This window comes from Cygnus olor, chromosome 1, assembly GCF_009769625.2.
Source record: "Cygnus olor isolate bCygOlo1 chromosome 1, bCygOlo1.pri.v2, whole genome shotgun sequence".
NCBI lineage: Eukaryota > Metazoa > Chordata > Aves > Anseriformes > Anatidae > Cygnus > Cygnus olor.
The window spans coordinates 109,076,392-109,089,937 of NC_049169.1; the positions used below are offsets into that span (position 1 = coordinate 109,076,392).

At 39.5% G+C, this 13,546-nt stretch overlaps 2 long non-coding RNA genes across 3 annotated transcripts; one reads left to right on the forward strand and one right to left on the reverse strand.

The window, feature by feature from the left end:
- Positions 1–1,357: 1,357 nt before the first annotated feature.
- On the reverse strand, positions 1,358–6,284 carry LOC121079326. Of its 2 annotated transcripts, XR_005824982.1 has the most exons (4): positions 6,110–6,284; positions 3,783–3,841; positions 2,294–2,361; positions 1,358–1,823 (listed from the first exon to the last, which is right to left on the reverse strand). It is a non-coding gene; the product is annotated as an uncharacterized LOC121079326 (long non-coding RNA). The 2 variants fall into 2 exon arrangements; XR_005824981.1 differs by lacking the exon at positions 3,783–3,841.
- Positions 6,112–7,130, forward strand: LOC121079324. Its single transcript, XR_005824979.1, has 2 exons — positions 6,112–6,503; positions 6,814–7,130. It is a non-coding gene; the product is annotated as an uncharacterized LOC121079324 (long non-coding RNA).
- The last annotated feature ends 6,416 nt before the right edge of the window (positions 7,131–13,546 follow it).

The following is a 13,546-nucleotide window of genomic DNA, read 5'->3' on the forward strand; positions in this document are numbered from 1 at the left end:
GGGGAAGATTACAAAAACATGATAAGGAAAGAGCTCTCATACTGTTTTAGAAATACTGATGTCTGTAAAATAATAAAAGCTATTCATGATGTAATGTAAAAATAACGAAGAGTAATCTAACTAATTAAAATCTATGCCAGCTGCTTCTATCATCTTTTTATTTTTTTTCCTGCAGAGCCAACGAAAAGCAACATTGGCCACAAGGGTACCTCAGCTTGGAGGCAACGGTTCTTTTTTCTAAGAACAGCATGCTGTTTGCTTGAATCTGTTCATTATTCAACTTTCTCTCAGACAGTTTATAAGCAGTCTCTTGTGACTCTCTTACAATCAAAATTCAGTCAGTTGTGCTGGATCTCACTACTGAAACCACTTGGGTAAACACTTATGGCCATGGAGACTTGAATGCAGGATCAAGGCATACACTGCTTAGTCCATACTGGATGCTTATCCCCAGGGACTCTTTGCTCTTCTGTTAAGTGTAATTTTTGGTCTTTTTAATGCCATTTATGAATTCAAACATCACTTTTTTTCTGGATATCTTTTATAACTGCATTTAACTGCAATGCTACAGTGACTGCTCCCACTTGTAAACCCATTTGCCAGAATATTAATGGATGCAAACATCAGAATGCAGGTAAAGCCATTTCATTTTTGAAAGGGATTTTCCCAGGTCTTGCATTTGGTAATTTGACAATGGATAAGCACTAAAATGTTTGGTATCCCACTGAGGGGGAAACTGAAATTATCAACCAGTACCGAGCTTTGGGGTGCTCATCTATGCAAGATTTTTTTTTGTGTTGCATTTGATTCTGAGCTTCCCAGCTTATGAGAGTGGTGAGCAAATGCCTTCTGCACCTTCTTTTCCTTACATCCCTCTGCTGTGCAAGGCTCCAGGCCTGCACCACACTGGGACGCACCACTGCTAGGCCAGCAGGAGCCTGCAGTATCAGGGCCTTGGCTGTTAGAGAAAAAACTAATCCTATGGATGTGGGGGATGGGAGGGAAAGAAGGAAGACAAGGGCCATATCTCCAAAGGTACCACCTCATTAAAAACATCTAAAAGCTGTATTAACCAATTCATGAGCTATGAACTCCATTCTTACTTCCATTTTCATTATCTTTTTTTCCTTCCTCTCACTCGTGGTCTTCAAAAATAACCAAATTAAAATAGTAAATCTTCAAAATGATCTCTTTCCCCTGTTTGTTAATGCAAATCCTTCCTCTTGCTATGGATCTTCATTGTCTTTTGAAAGAAGAGAGCAGAACACTTTATTATGAAGATTTTTATTCTTCCATATAAATAGATTATAGAAAATATCATATAATTTTTATATCACTGATATGATTGCTCTGTGTTTCACAGTTGAATTGGCAAGCAGCAGCAACTTAAAGGTTTAATAGTGTGAGGTGTCTTGTGCATATCCAGGTATATAAAAGCATAATAATAATAACAATAAGTTGTAATGGTTGATGTAAAAACATCACGTAGGGAGGAATGGATAAAGCACACTCCTCTAACTAGGGACAAGTTATTATCTCTAGACATTGAGATTAGTCATACCTGACTTCATCTCTTCTCCCACAGGCTCACTATGTTTACTGAAATTAATCTGAGTATCAGTCAGGCAGTCAGTGCTAGGATGATTTTTGCTTTCAAACCTATTCTCACACGCCCTCTTCCCAAATTAAAGAACTGAATGTATCCTAAGGTGTTTCTGACTGAGGAAAGTTGTAAAGTTGACTAAATTTCCTCACTTTTCAATCTTCTCTCTTTGTCAGCTTTGTAGGTGACTTCTAGTTTGGCATGAACTTTAACACCGAACCTATAATACAACAGTGTTGAGTACTGATACCTTTTACAAAATAGGATGTCATTTGCAAATATAATTGTCTTTCCTTTACATCACCGACCTCTATGGCATTACTGATGATTCTGAGAAAATCATTAAGGGCCACGTCTATTTTTTAAGGATTGTGTCATACATCTCTCACAATGCTTTATTTTAATTCTACAGTTCATCGTAGAAGGTCCCGGACTATTACCATCAGCTAATTTCTCCCTGTCAATGGAGGGCAATATCTCTACAAAGTTAACTGTGACAATCACTGCACTGTGCAACACTGAGAGAGGTGGGAGGAAAATCATCATTTTGAACCAAACATAAAGGTTGATGACCCCTTTTTCTCATTAACTCTGTCACAGAAGTTTTAATAACGATCCAGGAAACACAGCAGCTAAGATTAAAATCTCTTAAAAGATTCTCCTTAATAGCTTTGGAACTGAATATCTAACCTTGGAGCAGAGCAGGCCTGAGCTGGTCCAACTACAGTATGAAAACACGGTTTCAAGGAGGTCTTCCCCTGAGAAAAGTGAGAGGATGGTCACTTTCTGCCCATGACTATTGCTGATTAACATGTATATGTATTATTTAAATTTTATCTTCTCCTCTATCCCTGCCACTTCTTTCACTTGCTGTCTCTCAGCCTTATGGTGGTCAAATTTCTTTCGTTCTATGTGACATTTTGTGAAAGTTACTTAAAAGTTATTTGCTTCTTCGCAAAATGCAGATCTCAAACAAAGAACATCTCTTATCTCAATTGAGGAGAGAGGCCAAGAAGCTCTACTGAAGCTAACAGCACTGTCCAAGGGAGGTGTTTGTGTGGGTGGGAAGAGGCCTTAGCATAAGGGCATCTGCCTGTCTAATCTCATGTAGCAAGGTCATCCAGGTGGAAGGGACATGAGGATGGTAGTAGAGACAGATAATGGGTATATGATGAGGGAATCAAAAGGCAGTCTTATTTCAGCACACTTTTGTCTGCTTCTGCTGTGATCCCTGTCTGAGAGGGATCCTGCTGTGTGAGAGACCTGACCAGAGCATCTCCAAGAAGTTGTCCATGGCCACCAGGTCAATGGAGTTACAAACGCTAGAAGGCATCACTGGGGTCCTGTTTCTTTGCCACACAAAGCCAGCCACAGTGGGAATCCTGTCCTCTGAGCTGCGGCATCAGACACAAATAGAAGTAATTTCAGTCATTTGATTTTTATTTGCTTTCTTAACTATTGTCTCAATGATGCCCTAGTGTTTCTATGTGTCTGAGATACCACAGGCTGAGTGCAGAAAGATACAGACAAAGTTGTGTCCTCTGTGTGAAATTGCATTTAAGGTGAGTGTTTTCTCCTTCTGACTGACTTTTAGACTGTAGAGCTGGAGGATGAAGAAATTATTCTTTCGGACATTGCTGCATTCCACTTGTAGTTACCAATGCCTTAATACATATTTTAAAAAGCACACTGTGGCAAAATCTGTTTTCAACTGTTTAAACCCTTTGGTTGTCATGAGCTTTATTACTAGCAAGTATCTGTTCCATGCTACATAAGCAAAGCGCCTTACACAATACCCAAGCAATCATGCTAACCATACCATGCAAGTTTAGAGCTGTACCAGACAGAAAGAAAAATGGGGAAGACAGGTTAGAAAAAGAAAGGCGTATGGGAGAATATGCAGAAGGTGATTTATTATGATGATAATTTCACATAAAACAAAGGCTATCCAAAAAAGGCTGCCTCTACTCTTGTGTTTATAAAAGAGTTCCAGCAGCATACTAGAAATTTCCAAAATCCCTTATAGCTCATACAGGGCTTCACTCATCTCACACATCCTTAACAGCTATCCCTGTTACTCTTAAAGACGTGAATGAAATCAGGAATAGAAATAGGGAACAGTCAGTTCTACACACTGCAAGTTTTTCAGAGCAGGGACTAACTTGTTAGTGCTCTTCACCTGTATGAGCATGCCCAGCACGGTAGGTCCTGCTACCAATTAGCGCCCATGGGTGGCTGCTGCAATAGAAAGACCACACAATAGAAAACCACCGGGGTAAGGAAGGGCAGTAGGGGAAAGAAAGAAAAGTGAAAGAAATTACTTTGAGGAAGGCATTGGAGGAACAGCACAACGTTGCTTAGCACTGCTTATCCTGTGTGCCATTTTGGGTGCAGGGAATAAAATAATAATGCCTATTTATTAGATTCCCATTCTTGCTATGTGGACTAAATCTCCAAAATGCCAAATTATTTCATTGGCAAAGAGTTAGAGATTTGCGGAGACTTGACATTAAATAACTAATGTTTATTTCTCATTATCACCATATGCAAATTGTTGTCTATACTACAGTTTGGTCTTGCGTATGCTAAATAGCTGTATGAATATCTGCTGGTGCAATAGCTTCTGCTACAGTGATTCAGAAGTAAAAATGGAAAAAGAAACAATATAATAATTCTGCAGTCTCAGATCAGAGTCTTTTCATCCCTGGCTATATTCATTCCCTTCTCTTGCCTTCACATTAGTATAAGAACACAGTATAAGAACACAGCGTTTGATTCTCACTTATGCCACTGTTGTGCAGACAACTAAGTCTTAAAACACATTCACTTGTTGAACATGGCATGATCCCACAAATAATAGTTATGGCACTAATTTCAGAAAAAGATCACACAGCAATCACTAGCCTACAGCAACCATACATTTCATTTCCTAGTATCTTTTTTTTCAGTACAGGCTGTACTAAATGACCTAAATGGAAGGCTTTTGATGAAAGAAAAGCTAAAACAAGAACCCCAGATAGTTCAAACAGTGCACATGAAATGCTTAAAGTCTGGACAAACAAAATCCAAAACAAATGGCACCATACTGAGCACTGCTAAACCAGGTTGTTTTACCTTAAATGGCACTCAGCTGATCTTTCTGTTTGCTTGTTCTGGCTTTGCAAATTGCATTAGTTGCATGTGATTTCATATTGGAACCATCAATCTCTCTTCATATACTTTTTTTTATCATTTATGACATTTTATGTGATTATTTTTTCTCTCTCTCTCTCTCTTTTTTTTTTTTTTTGGTTCTGTTTATTGTACCAGGAATGGGAGGAATGGAAGAGAAGTTAGGCTCTGGAACACCTGTTCATCATTTTTTACATGGGACAAAGACATTTCATCTTTCCCAGACAGACAGAATATAAAAATTCTGAGTATGAGGAACAGATACACACACAAAAAAAAATCCCTATATATTTCTAATCAGTGATTTATAGATTTAATCAGCAACTCCTGCAAGCCAATTGAAATTCACTTGAAGTTTGTCTTCTTAGGAAGCTGAACTGGAAGCTTCAAATCAGCTTTCAATTCTGCTTTTAAGCACTTGTTACCTGTAAATTTAAAATCAATCCCTCTTTTTCTCAAGCACTGATGAGTCCTCATAGCAAGGCTGCAAGGGAAGACATGATGGTTTTTCTTTGAAACTCCATACTTGAGAAGTGCTAATGGCAGAGCTTGAAAGGAAAATTTACATTTTCAACACGGCCTTGCTTACAGTACAGACCAACACCTAAGGAGCAGAAGAGCTGATTTTCACTGAAGTGTTATTAGACTAGTATGAAAAATTCTACTTGAGGGGAAGAAGAGTTTTGTCCAAGATCAAACCTCATCTGTGAGCTAACAATGGTTTATTAAACTCTTATTAGAGATTTCTTGACCTATCTGTATCCAGTGCTTACTGACTTTCTCAAGTTGTTTAAGAAGCATTTCAGGTTCAAGTAAAATTTATCAGAAGATAGCATAAGTTTCAACAACTCAGTTTCACAAGTTTGATTATCCTATCATATGTGATCAGCAAAGCTCCTTTTTGAGACAGAGAAAGAGAGAAACAGAATTATAGTGACAACCTGACCCAGCTGAGGAAAAAAAGAGTAATCAGATAAAAAAGTAATTTCCTCCGACTGTCTTAGTACTTATATCTGTGTTGTGGTGGCCTTGTGTACTGTTGCTTTGTGTAACTGCCCCAGTTTTAGCACTATCTTAAAAATAATGTGAGCAAAAATATGAAATAAAGTAAGACATTTTTGTAGGAAACTTCCTTTCCCTTCCTGAATCATATTAAGTGTCTACAATGCTTTCTCTCTCTGTAGCTTTTTACAAGCTTTGGGAACTTTAAATTTTCATTTATGCAAATTAGTAATAGTTAGACACTCATTTGCTGAACTGACTTACTGTCTTTGCAGGTTTGCTGCTACTGGGACTCTATACTAGGAAAGACAAGGTAGAGAGATTAAGACTCACTGTAAGGCGAGGTAGTGGTGGTCAGGTCTGGAAGGCAAGGAGTGCTGGGTGACAGTGACAGGGGAGATCTCAGGAGTGGTAAAACAGGGCAAAAGGATGCCCACTTCAATCTGCAGTCTGGGAAAGAGGTAGGAGGAACCAGAGCTCCACCAAACTATGATGTCATTGGGATAACTGAGATGTCATGAGATAGCTTGCTTAGAGGACTGCTGTACTGCAATGGGCAGATACCAGCTCTTCAGGAGAGACAGGCTAGGAGGACAAGTGGGACTTGCCCTCTACGTGCGGGAGCACTTCAGATGCAGTGAACTCTCCTATGGGCCAGACAACAGCCTGCATGAGAGCTTTTGTGTCAGGATCAGGAGAGGCTGGCAAGGATGGCACCTTAGCAGGGGTATGTTGCTGTGGTGGTAAGGTTAACAAAGCCTTCTTTAAATAACTCAAGGAAGTCTCTTGATCACAGATCCTGGTAGACATACAAGGAGACCAATTTGGCTGAACAGGGAACTCATGGCTGAGCTCCAATGCAGAAATGGAGTGTAGAGGAAGCTGAAGAAGGGACGGGCCAGGTAGCTGGCGTTAAGAAACATAAAGATGAGCAAGGAAAACATGGGTTCATTGATGAATGGGACCGGTAATTTAGTGACTGTAAGCATAGATAAGGCTGAGGTACAGCATGCTTTCTTTAATTCACTTTCCACCAGGAAGGTCTCCTATGCATCTGTGCTCAGAGGCAGGCTTGAAGAAAGGAAATTTCAATTCTCTTCAAACTCCTGAATTTTATTCAAGGCAGTGGATGAGAGTAAAGTCAGTGACTACCTGACAGGACTTGAACTATACACATATGCTGCATCTGAGGAAGCTTAAGGAGCTGCCCAGTGTATATGCAAGTTTATTTTCTGTCATCTTCAAAATGTTGTGGAGATCAGGAGAGGTAACCCATGAAAAACTATGAAGGCAAACACAATGCACATGTCAAAAACAAACAAATAAAAAACAAAGAAGCAAGCAAGCAAACAAATATAAATCCAGAGATCTATGGATTGGTCAGTCTCACTTCGGTCCCAGGACAATCAAGGAGTGAGTCATCTGCAAGTACTTTTCTGGGCACATAGGTGAGAAGATGTTAAGGAAAAGTCAACTTTGGCTGAACAAGAGTATGATCAGTCATGTGTGACTGGCCTGAATGGCTTCTGTGGTAAAATGACTAGCATGGGAAGGTGACAGATAAGGTGATACGGATGAGGGGAAAACAGTGGACTTTATTTATCTTGACTTTAGCAAGATTTTTCATCAACTTAATCCCACATCACCCAGTATCTAGTTTGGGATCTTGTTTCCTGGATGGGTGAAACAGTTGAACTCAGAGAGTGTCATGTGGGTCGTATCCCACCTGGATGCCAGTAACAAGTGGAGTACCTCAGGGTTCTGTCCTGGGGCCTGTCCTGATTAACAACTTTATCAATGAGCTGGGGGAGGCAAGAGAGTATATTCTCATCAAGTTTTCAGATGATGCCAAATTTAGAGGAGCAGGTGATATGCTCAAGGCAGGAAGAATAGACTGAAAGGAACCTCATGAAATTCATCAAGGATACATGCAAATTCTTGCACCTGGGAAGGTATAACTCCTTTCAGTTATACAAGTTGGGGTTTGACTCACTGAGGGATAGCTCTGTAGAAAGAGCACTTGGGGTCTGGGTAGACAACAAACGTAGTGTGAGTTAGCAGCATGCCTAAGCAGCAAGGAAGGTCAATGGCATCCTGGGTTGTATGAACAGGATATTAGCCAGTAGACCGAGGAAATGATTACTCCCTTTTATTTAGCAATTATCATTTCACATATAGAATACTACATCTGTTTTTGGCCCCCACAGTACAAGAAAGACATTGTTAAACTGGAGTGAGGTCAGCAGAGGGCCACCAAGATGGAGCACTTGCCCTGTGAGAAGAGGTGGGAGCAGCTTGGCTCATTCAGCCTGGAGAAAGGGTGTCTGTGGGGGAACCCGTCTGCAACCTGGCTGCAGGGGAAGCAAGTCTGTACATATGGGGCGCCACCAAGAATATGCAGCTGAGGTCTTCATAGCAGTGAGCAGCAAGAGAACAAGAGGAAAGGGACACAAATTGAAATGAGAGGTTCAGATTGGGTATAAGAAGAAACTTTTCCCCCACAAAAAACAGTCAGGCAGTCAGACAGGTTGCCCAGAGAGGCTGCACAGGCTCCATCCTTGGAGGTTTTCAAGAGATAACTGGAGAAAGACCTGTGTAGCCTGGTCTGATCCCATGCATCTGAGTTGTCTGATAGAGGAAGAGTGATGTGGGGCATCCAGAGTTGGGATCCAAATATTTCAGATGGGAAAAAGTACTTGAAAGTTCGGAAGTTTTTTTTTTTTTTTCCCCATAACTGCACAGGAAAAGAATTGTTTTATATGTGTAGCTTATGAGACATAACATCCAAGCTAGGAAAAGGTTATTTACATGCCAGTTAATATGTGTACACTACACTCTGCTATGAATTACAGGTCAGAGTCCTGTTACTTACTTCCAACCAGGTCATATTACTCTATAGTGGAACAAAACAACTAAAGTGTGTCATATCCCATCGTTCCCATATAATTAAGGGTATCACAGTCTTACCCTATATGGAACAGAGATTCACTCTACAGATGATAATTCATGGAGCATTCAGTGAAGTTACCAATAGGTATGTGAACTCCTACAAAATGCTTTGCAGTATGTTCTAGCTAACTTTAAATTAAACCCGGAAATGGTGCTCCTTTGCTAATGATTGCTGAAAAAAAAGCTGGCGGTTCTCTGACATTTACCCTCAGTAACCACCTTGGGGAGTTTGGCAAGTCTTAGTCTGTAGGAAGATGAGGGGCAGGATATGGCACGTAGCAGGCACAGGGCTGCCACCAGCCAGTTTGGGTAGTGGCTTGGAAAGACCTGAATTTTCCTCTAGAATTTTTTTTAAAAATGTTTGTTACATATTAAGGGTTTGGGAAAACCTGTTCTAGGGAGCATGGAACAAGGAACTTTTGTGTTCCTATAACTTCAATGCAGCAAGAAATCACAGGCTGATAAATGGGTCCATAGGTCTGTTCAGCCTTTTTTAATGATTTCCAGTGTGTCTCCACACTAGACCTCTGAAGAGAATGGGTAAAAAGATGTGGAGTTTCAAGCCACTGATGTCCACATCACCTCACCTGTTTGAATCTTACTTTGTTTAATGGAAAGATGGCACTAGGACTGTAAGAACACAACAATATCATGTAGGTTGCATTCTTTCTTCTCTTCTGAACAGATCTGCATATTTGATGGCAGTGGTCTTTTAAAGAATGTATTTCAAAACCTGCCAAAATGGGTTGAGAAAAGCATATGAATGAAAAGCTAGCATATGGAACATGTGTGTAATATCAGTTCTCTGTACCACAGAAGACAGAACCGAGAGCCAAGTTTTTAGAGTTCTGAAAACACAATCTATTTAGTCCAATCTTTGTGAACATTTTGGGTAGGCGAATTTTTCCAATTGAGACTAGAGAGAAAACAAGAAAAAATTAGCAAGTTTTCCGTGCTAGCTACCACAGGTCCATTTTTATGGTTTCCCTTCTACCTCACTTTCTCTTCACTTCCTTGGGTGGGGAGGGGGGAGGGGGGGGCCGGAAGAAGAGGCATGAGAGCAAAAGCAAGAAGAAACGGCAAAGAAATGAATCACACACACACACACATTTCAGAAAGGTACTGGTTGCTATCAGAAATGCAGGACATACAGGCACTGAAATTACCAAAGCCACAGAATATAAGAATCTTCATCACAAATCAAAACACAATTACCCTTTTGTTTTGAATCATTTCATAGGTGGAGTTGGGTGAAAATCTAATACTTCACGTTCCCGCTTTGTATTCACACACATACTCTATTTCTTTTCACCCTCATTATGAAAGTCGTCATAAAAAAAGCAACAGCAGAAGTTCTGCAAACCAAAAAGAAGGGGGGCAGTTGTATTATATCAGTTCATCTTTGCAACTGCACTGACTGTTACTTGCAGAAACACTGTGGAAGATTTTTAATCTGTCATTGCTTGATAATGCCAGAGATAGTTCCCTCCAGGAAAAGTATCTCCTGGAAAAAATGTGCAATGCCATAAATGGTGATATTAGATTTAGACATCAGGAGATGATAAACGGAGGCTCTTCTGAAAAAATCATATAATAGCTTGGATACAGTCTATTGCAAGACTAGAGGCTGGCTTTTACCACTAACAGTGCATATAATACTACAAATGTATGCTGGAAGGATTTTCTTATGTCTATAAAATTGATTTTTTAGATAAAAATTAACAGAAAAACCACAGATTTTTGACATGTCTGTGACACAATTAACTTTCTCCAAAAGCTCTATTTATGCCCAGTTATGAAAAATCTTTGGTAAACTTCACATATTTCTGCACTTGATTATATTGCCATTGCAGCACAGTCATTTAAAAGAAAAAAATCTATATTGCAATGCTTGTAAAATAGGATGGGATTTGAATATAGATTGATATGTTATTTACTACAGAGAAATTCGCATACATATAGAAAATTAAATCATAACATCTAATTCTGTTCATTCAACTATTTAGATTCAGTTTTGTATTCTGAAGTTGTATCCATAAGTATTTATGTTATTCTGCCTGTATTTTTCTTTAATGACCTGTAAAAAAAGTCATGGGAAGAAGCCTTCAAATAATAGAGTCAATTTTCCTTTAGCAGAAGTAATAACACACATCTGAAAATTTTTCAATACCTTAACCCAAGCCAATACAGGTAAGACCTCCAGAGAAAATAGTGAAGAAGCTACAGTGGAATACTAGTCTGGACAACCAGATATTAATCATTATTGTCTCTTCCCCCTGTTCAAGTGATATTTTCGGGAGGTTTATGAGGATTCAATGCAATTACTTTCTGGACTGACTGGTCATCAATCAATAGACATTTCAATGTCTTCTGTGCATAGCCTCCTGAGATACCTCTCTTTCATGTCTTCTCAGATACCTCTCTCACTAAAGGAAAAAAAAATCCTATCTGTAGTTTATCTTGGGCTACTTGCATAAGAATGACATGCACTGTAAAAAAAAAAAAAACACACAACCCTCCCATACCTAGCTTTGTATAATCATACATCCCACTTTCTCTTTGTTTTCTGAATAGGCAAATAAAACCCAACACCCAGCTCTGAGAAACACCTTACTTTGGTCTTATTACAAATATTCCAAATTATGAATATATGCATTCCTACTGCCACATTTCCTTATTGTCTTTAAAAGGAAAATGTGATTATTTTTGGTAAATTAGTAGCTTCCTGGTACTTCTATTTCCATTTACACATTGAAATATGTTTTTACTTTCCAGTTTCCTTCCAGACTCATGAGGTTTGGAAATTTATTTATCTTTTTTTTTTTTTATAAGTAAGATTCTCATATCCACATGATCCAGCAGGTATGATATCAAAGCAAAAAGTGAATCCATAAAACTCAGTAAAATTGGCAGTCAATCACAGTACTGTCAATCAAACAGCAGGTGTACTTACAAAATTAAGTAGTGTGATTTCCCATGTGCACTCAGGTGAACTAAAAAAGTACTGTAATTCTCTGGTGCTTTTAGGAATAACGCATCTGATCTGATTGCACTGTTAAGTGTTGCACAACCCCTTGCCAAAATGAACAGAGTTAAATGAAAGGAGACTGTGCAGGATCACCTATGTGTACCCCTTGGAACAGTAAAACAATGGACTCCAAAAGAAGCATTCCCTTAATATAGTACCATTTGCTTATAACAATGGAGAAAACCTCAGTCTTGCGCTGCAACCATCCTGTTTTACCTGAGAAGAGGAAGGTCAAAGTCATTCATTAAAATCTGGCTCTGCAGAGAAGAGGACATGCAGGTATAATCCAGCAGATTGCAGAGGTTTTGCCAGGGGAGGCAGTTGTGAGCTTAGAGGCAGAGTTGGGGCAGGGAGAACCTGCCTCAGCTATTGCTGGGGACTTCATCTTAAGAAAAGGAAATTATTAACCTTATTTTTTCATGTTGGGTTGATTTTGTTCTGCTTGGTTTTGAAGAAGCTGTTTATGCCACCTGGCCAATTGTCAGAGCTCCAAAAGCCAAACCTGCAGCTGAGGCCAGACCAGCTGAGCTCATCATGGCTGGGAGCTGCAGAAGGGGAGGGAGGAAGGTGCAGCCCAGCCCTGGATCAGACAAAAGGGTGAGGGAGGTCCATCCAAAGCCCACAGCCAGTGAAGATAAAGAGACAGACTTTTGATGGCACTCGAGAGGCAACATCCAACAGATGCACTTCCCATTACCAAACATTTAAAAGTTTTGCATTTTACAATGTTTAACTCACCTTGAAATAGGAACTTGCCAAACTCATTTTGTCAATGCTCAGGTAAAGCGGAGAAAATGGCCATAAAATATGAATAAAGTAAAGCACTTGTGTAATGAAGTAACTCCAATGACACATCAGAATGATAGGCGTGTAAATACCTCAGTACAATGGTAGGTACATAAAACAAGAAGATTTAACCTGCTTCTGGCTCATCCCCTCTTTAAACAGAAACTTTAGAACAGTATCAGCTATAAATGAGCTAAATAGTACATGGGCCTCTTCTGATGAAGCTTTTCAAAAACTCTAAGCCCTGGCCAAATTCTGATCTCTCTGAAATGTTCAGTAGCTTTCCACTGGAGTACAATGCCAGGTAACACTGAGCATTCAGCAGTATTTCAATAGAGGGAAGAGTGTCTTTACATTTTACAAAGGATCCATTTTGCAAGAAGAATTTTGAATGACTAACATAGTCAGAGGCTATGCTATATTTAATAAGCGTTTCTTCATCCTTATTGCACAAACTGCCACATGTTTACTTACAGACTATCGTTTACTATAAAATATGTATATGAGGTGACTACAAAGACACATTCAATCTTTTGAAGAAATAGCTGTACAGGATAGCTGCCTCTTCAGAAACAATCAACCGAGTGCTAAATGCTATCATTTAATGCAGTGAATATCTAAAGCTGAACATATTCTGGTACTAATAATATCAATCCAATTATTTCCATATGAAATTACAGTAATTTCAGGAGAGACCATTTTTAAGAAGGGAAACTACAGCAGTAGAAACACTGAGAACAGAGCTCTGCCAGCTTGAATGCAAATCTCTGTATAACATCAGGCAGGAGAGAGGTATGGATAAAGCTGTGTCATGCCGACTGGCTGCACAGAAATGCTAGCATGGCTGAGCCAGGCAAGCATGTTTTGCCACTGCTCACGTAAGGCTGTAGTCTCTGTAGTTAGCCCACCCCACAGGGAAGGGCAAACATTTACCAACATTGGAGACTTCTGTTTCTACTCAAATTACTTCCTTCGTGGCTTGACAAACTGAAATGTGGGGTGGCCCC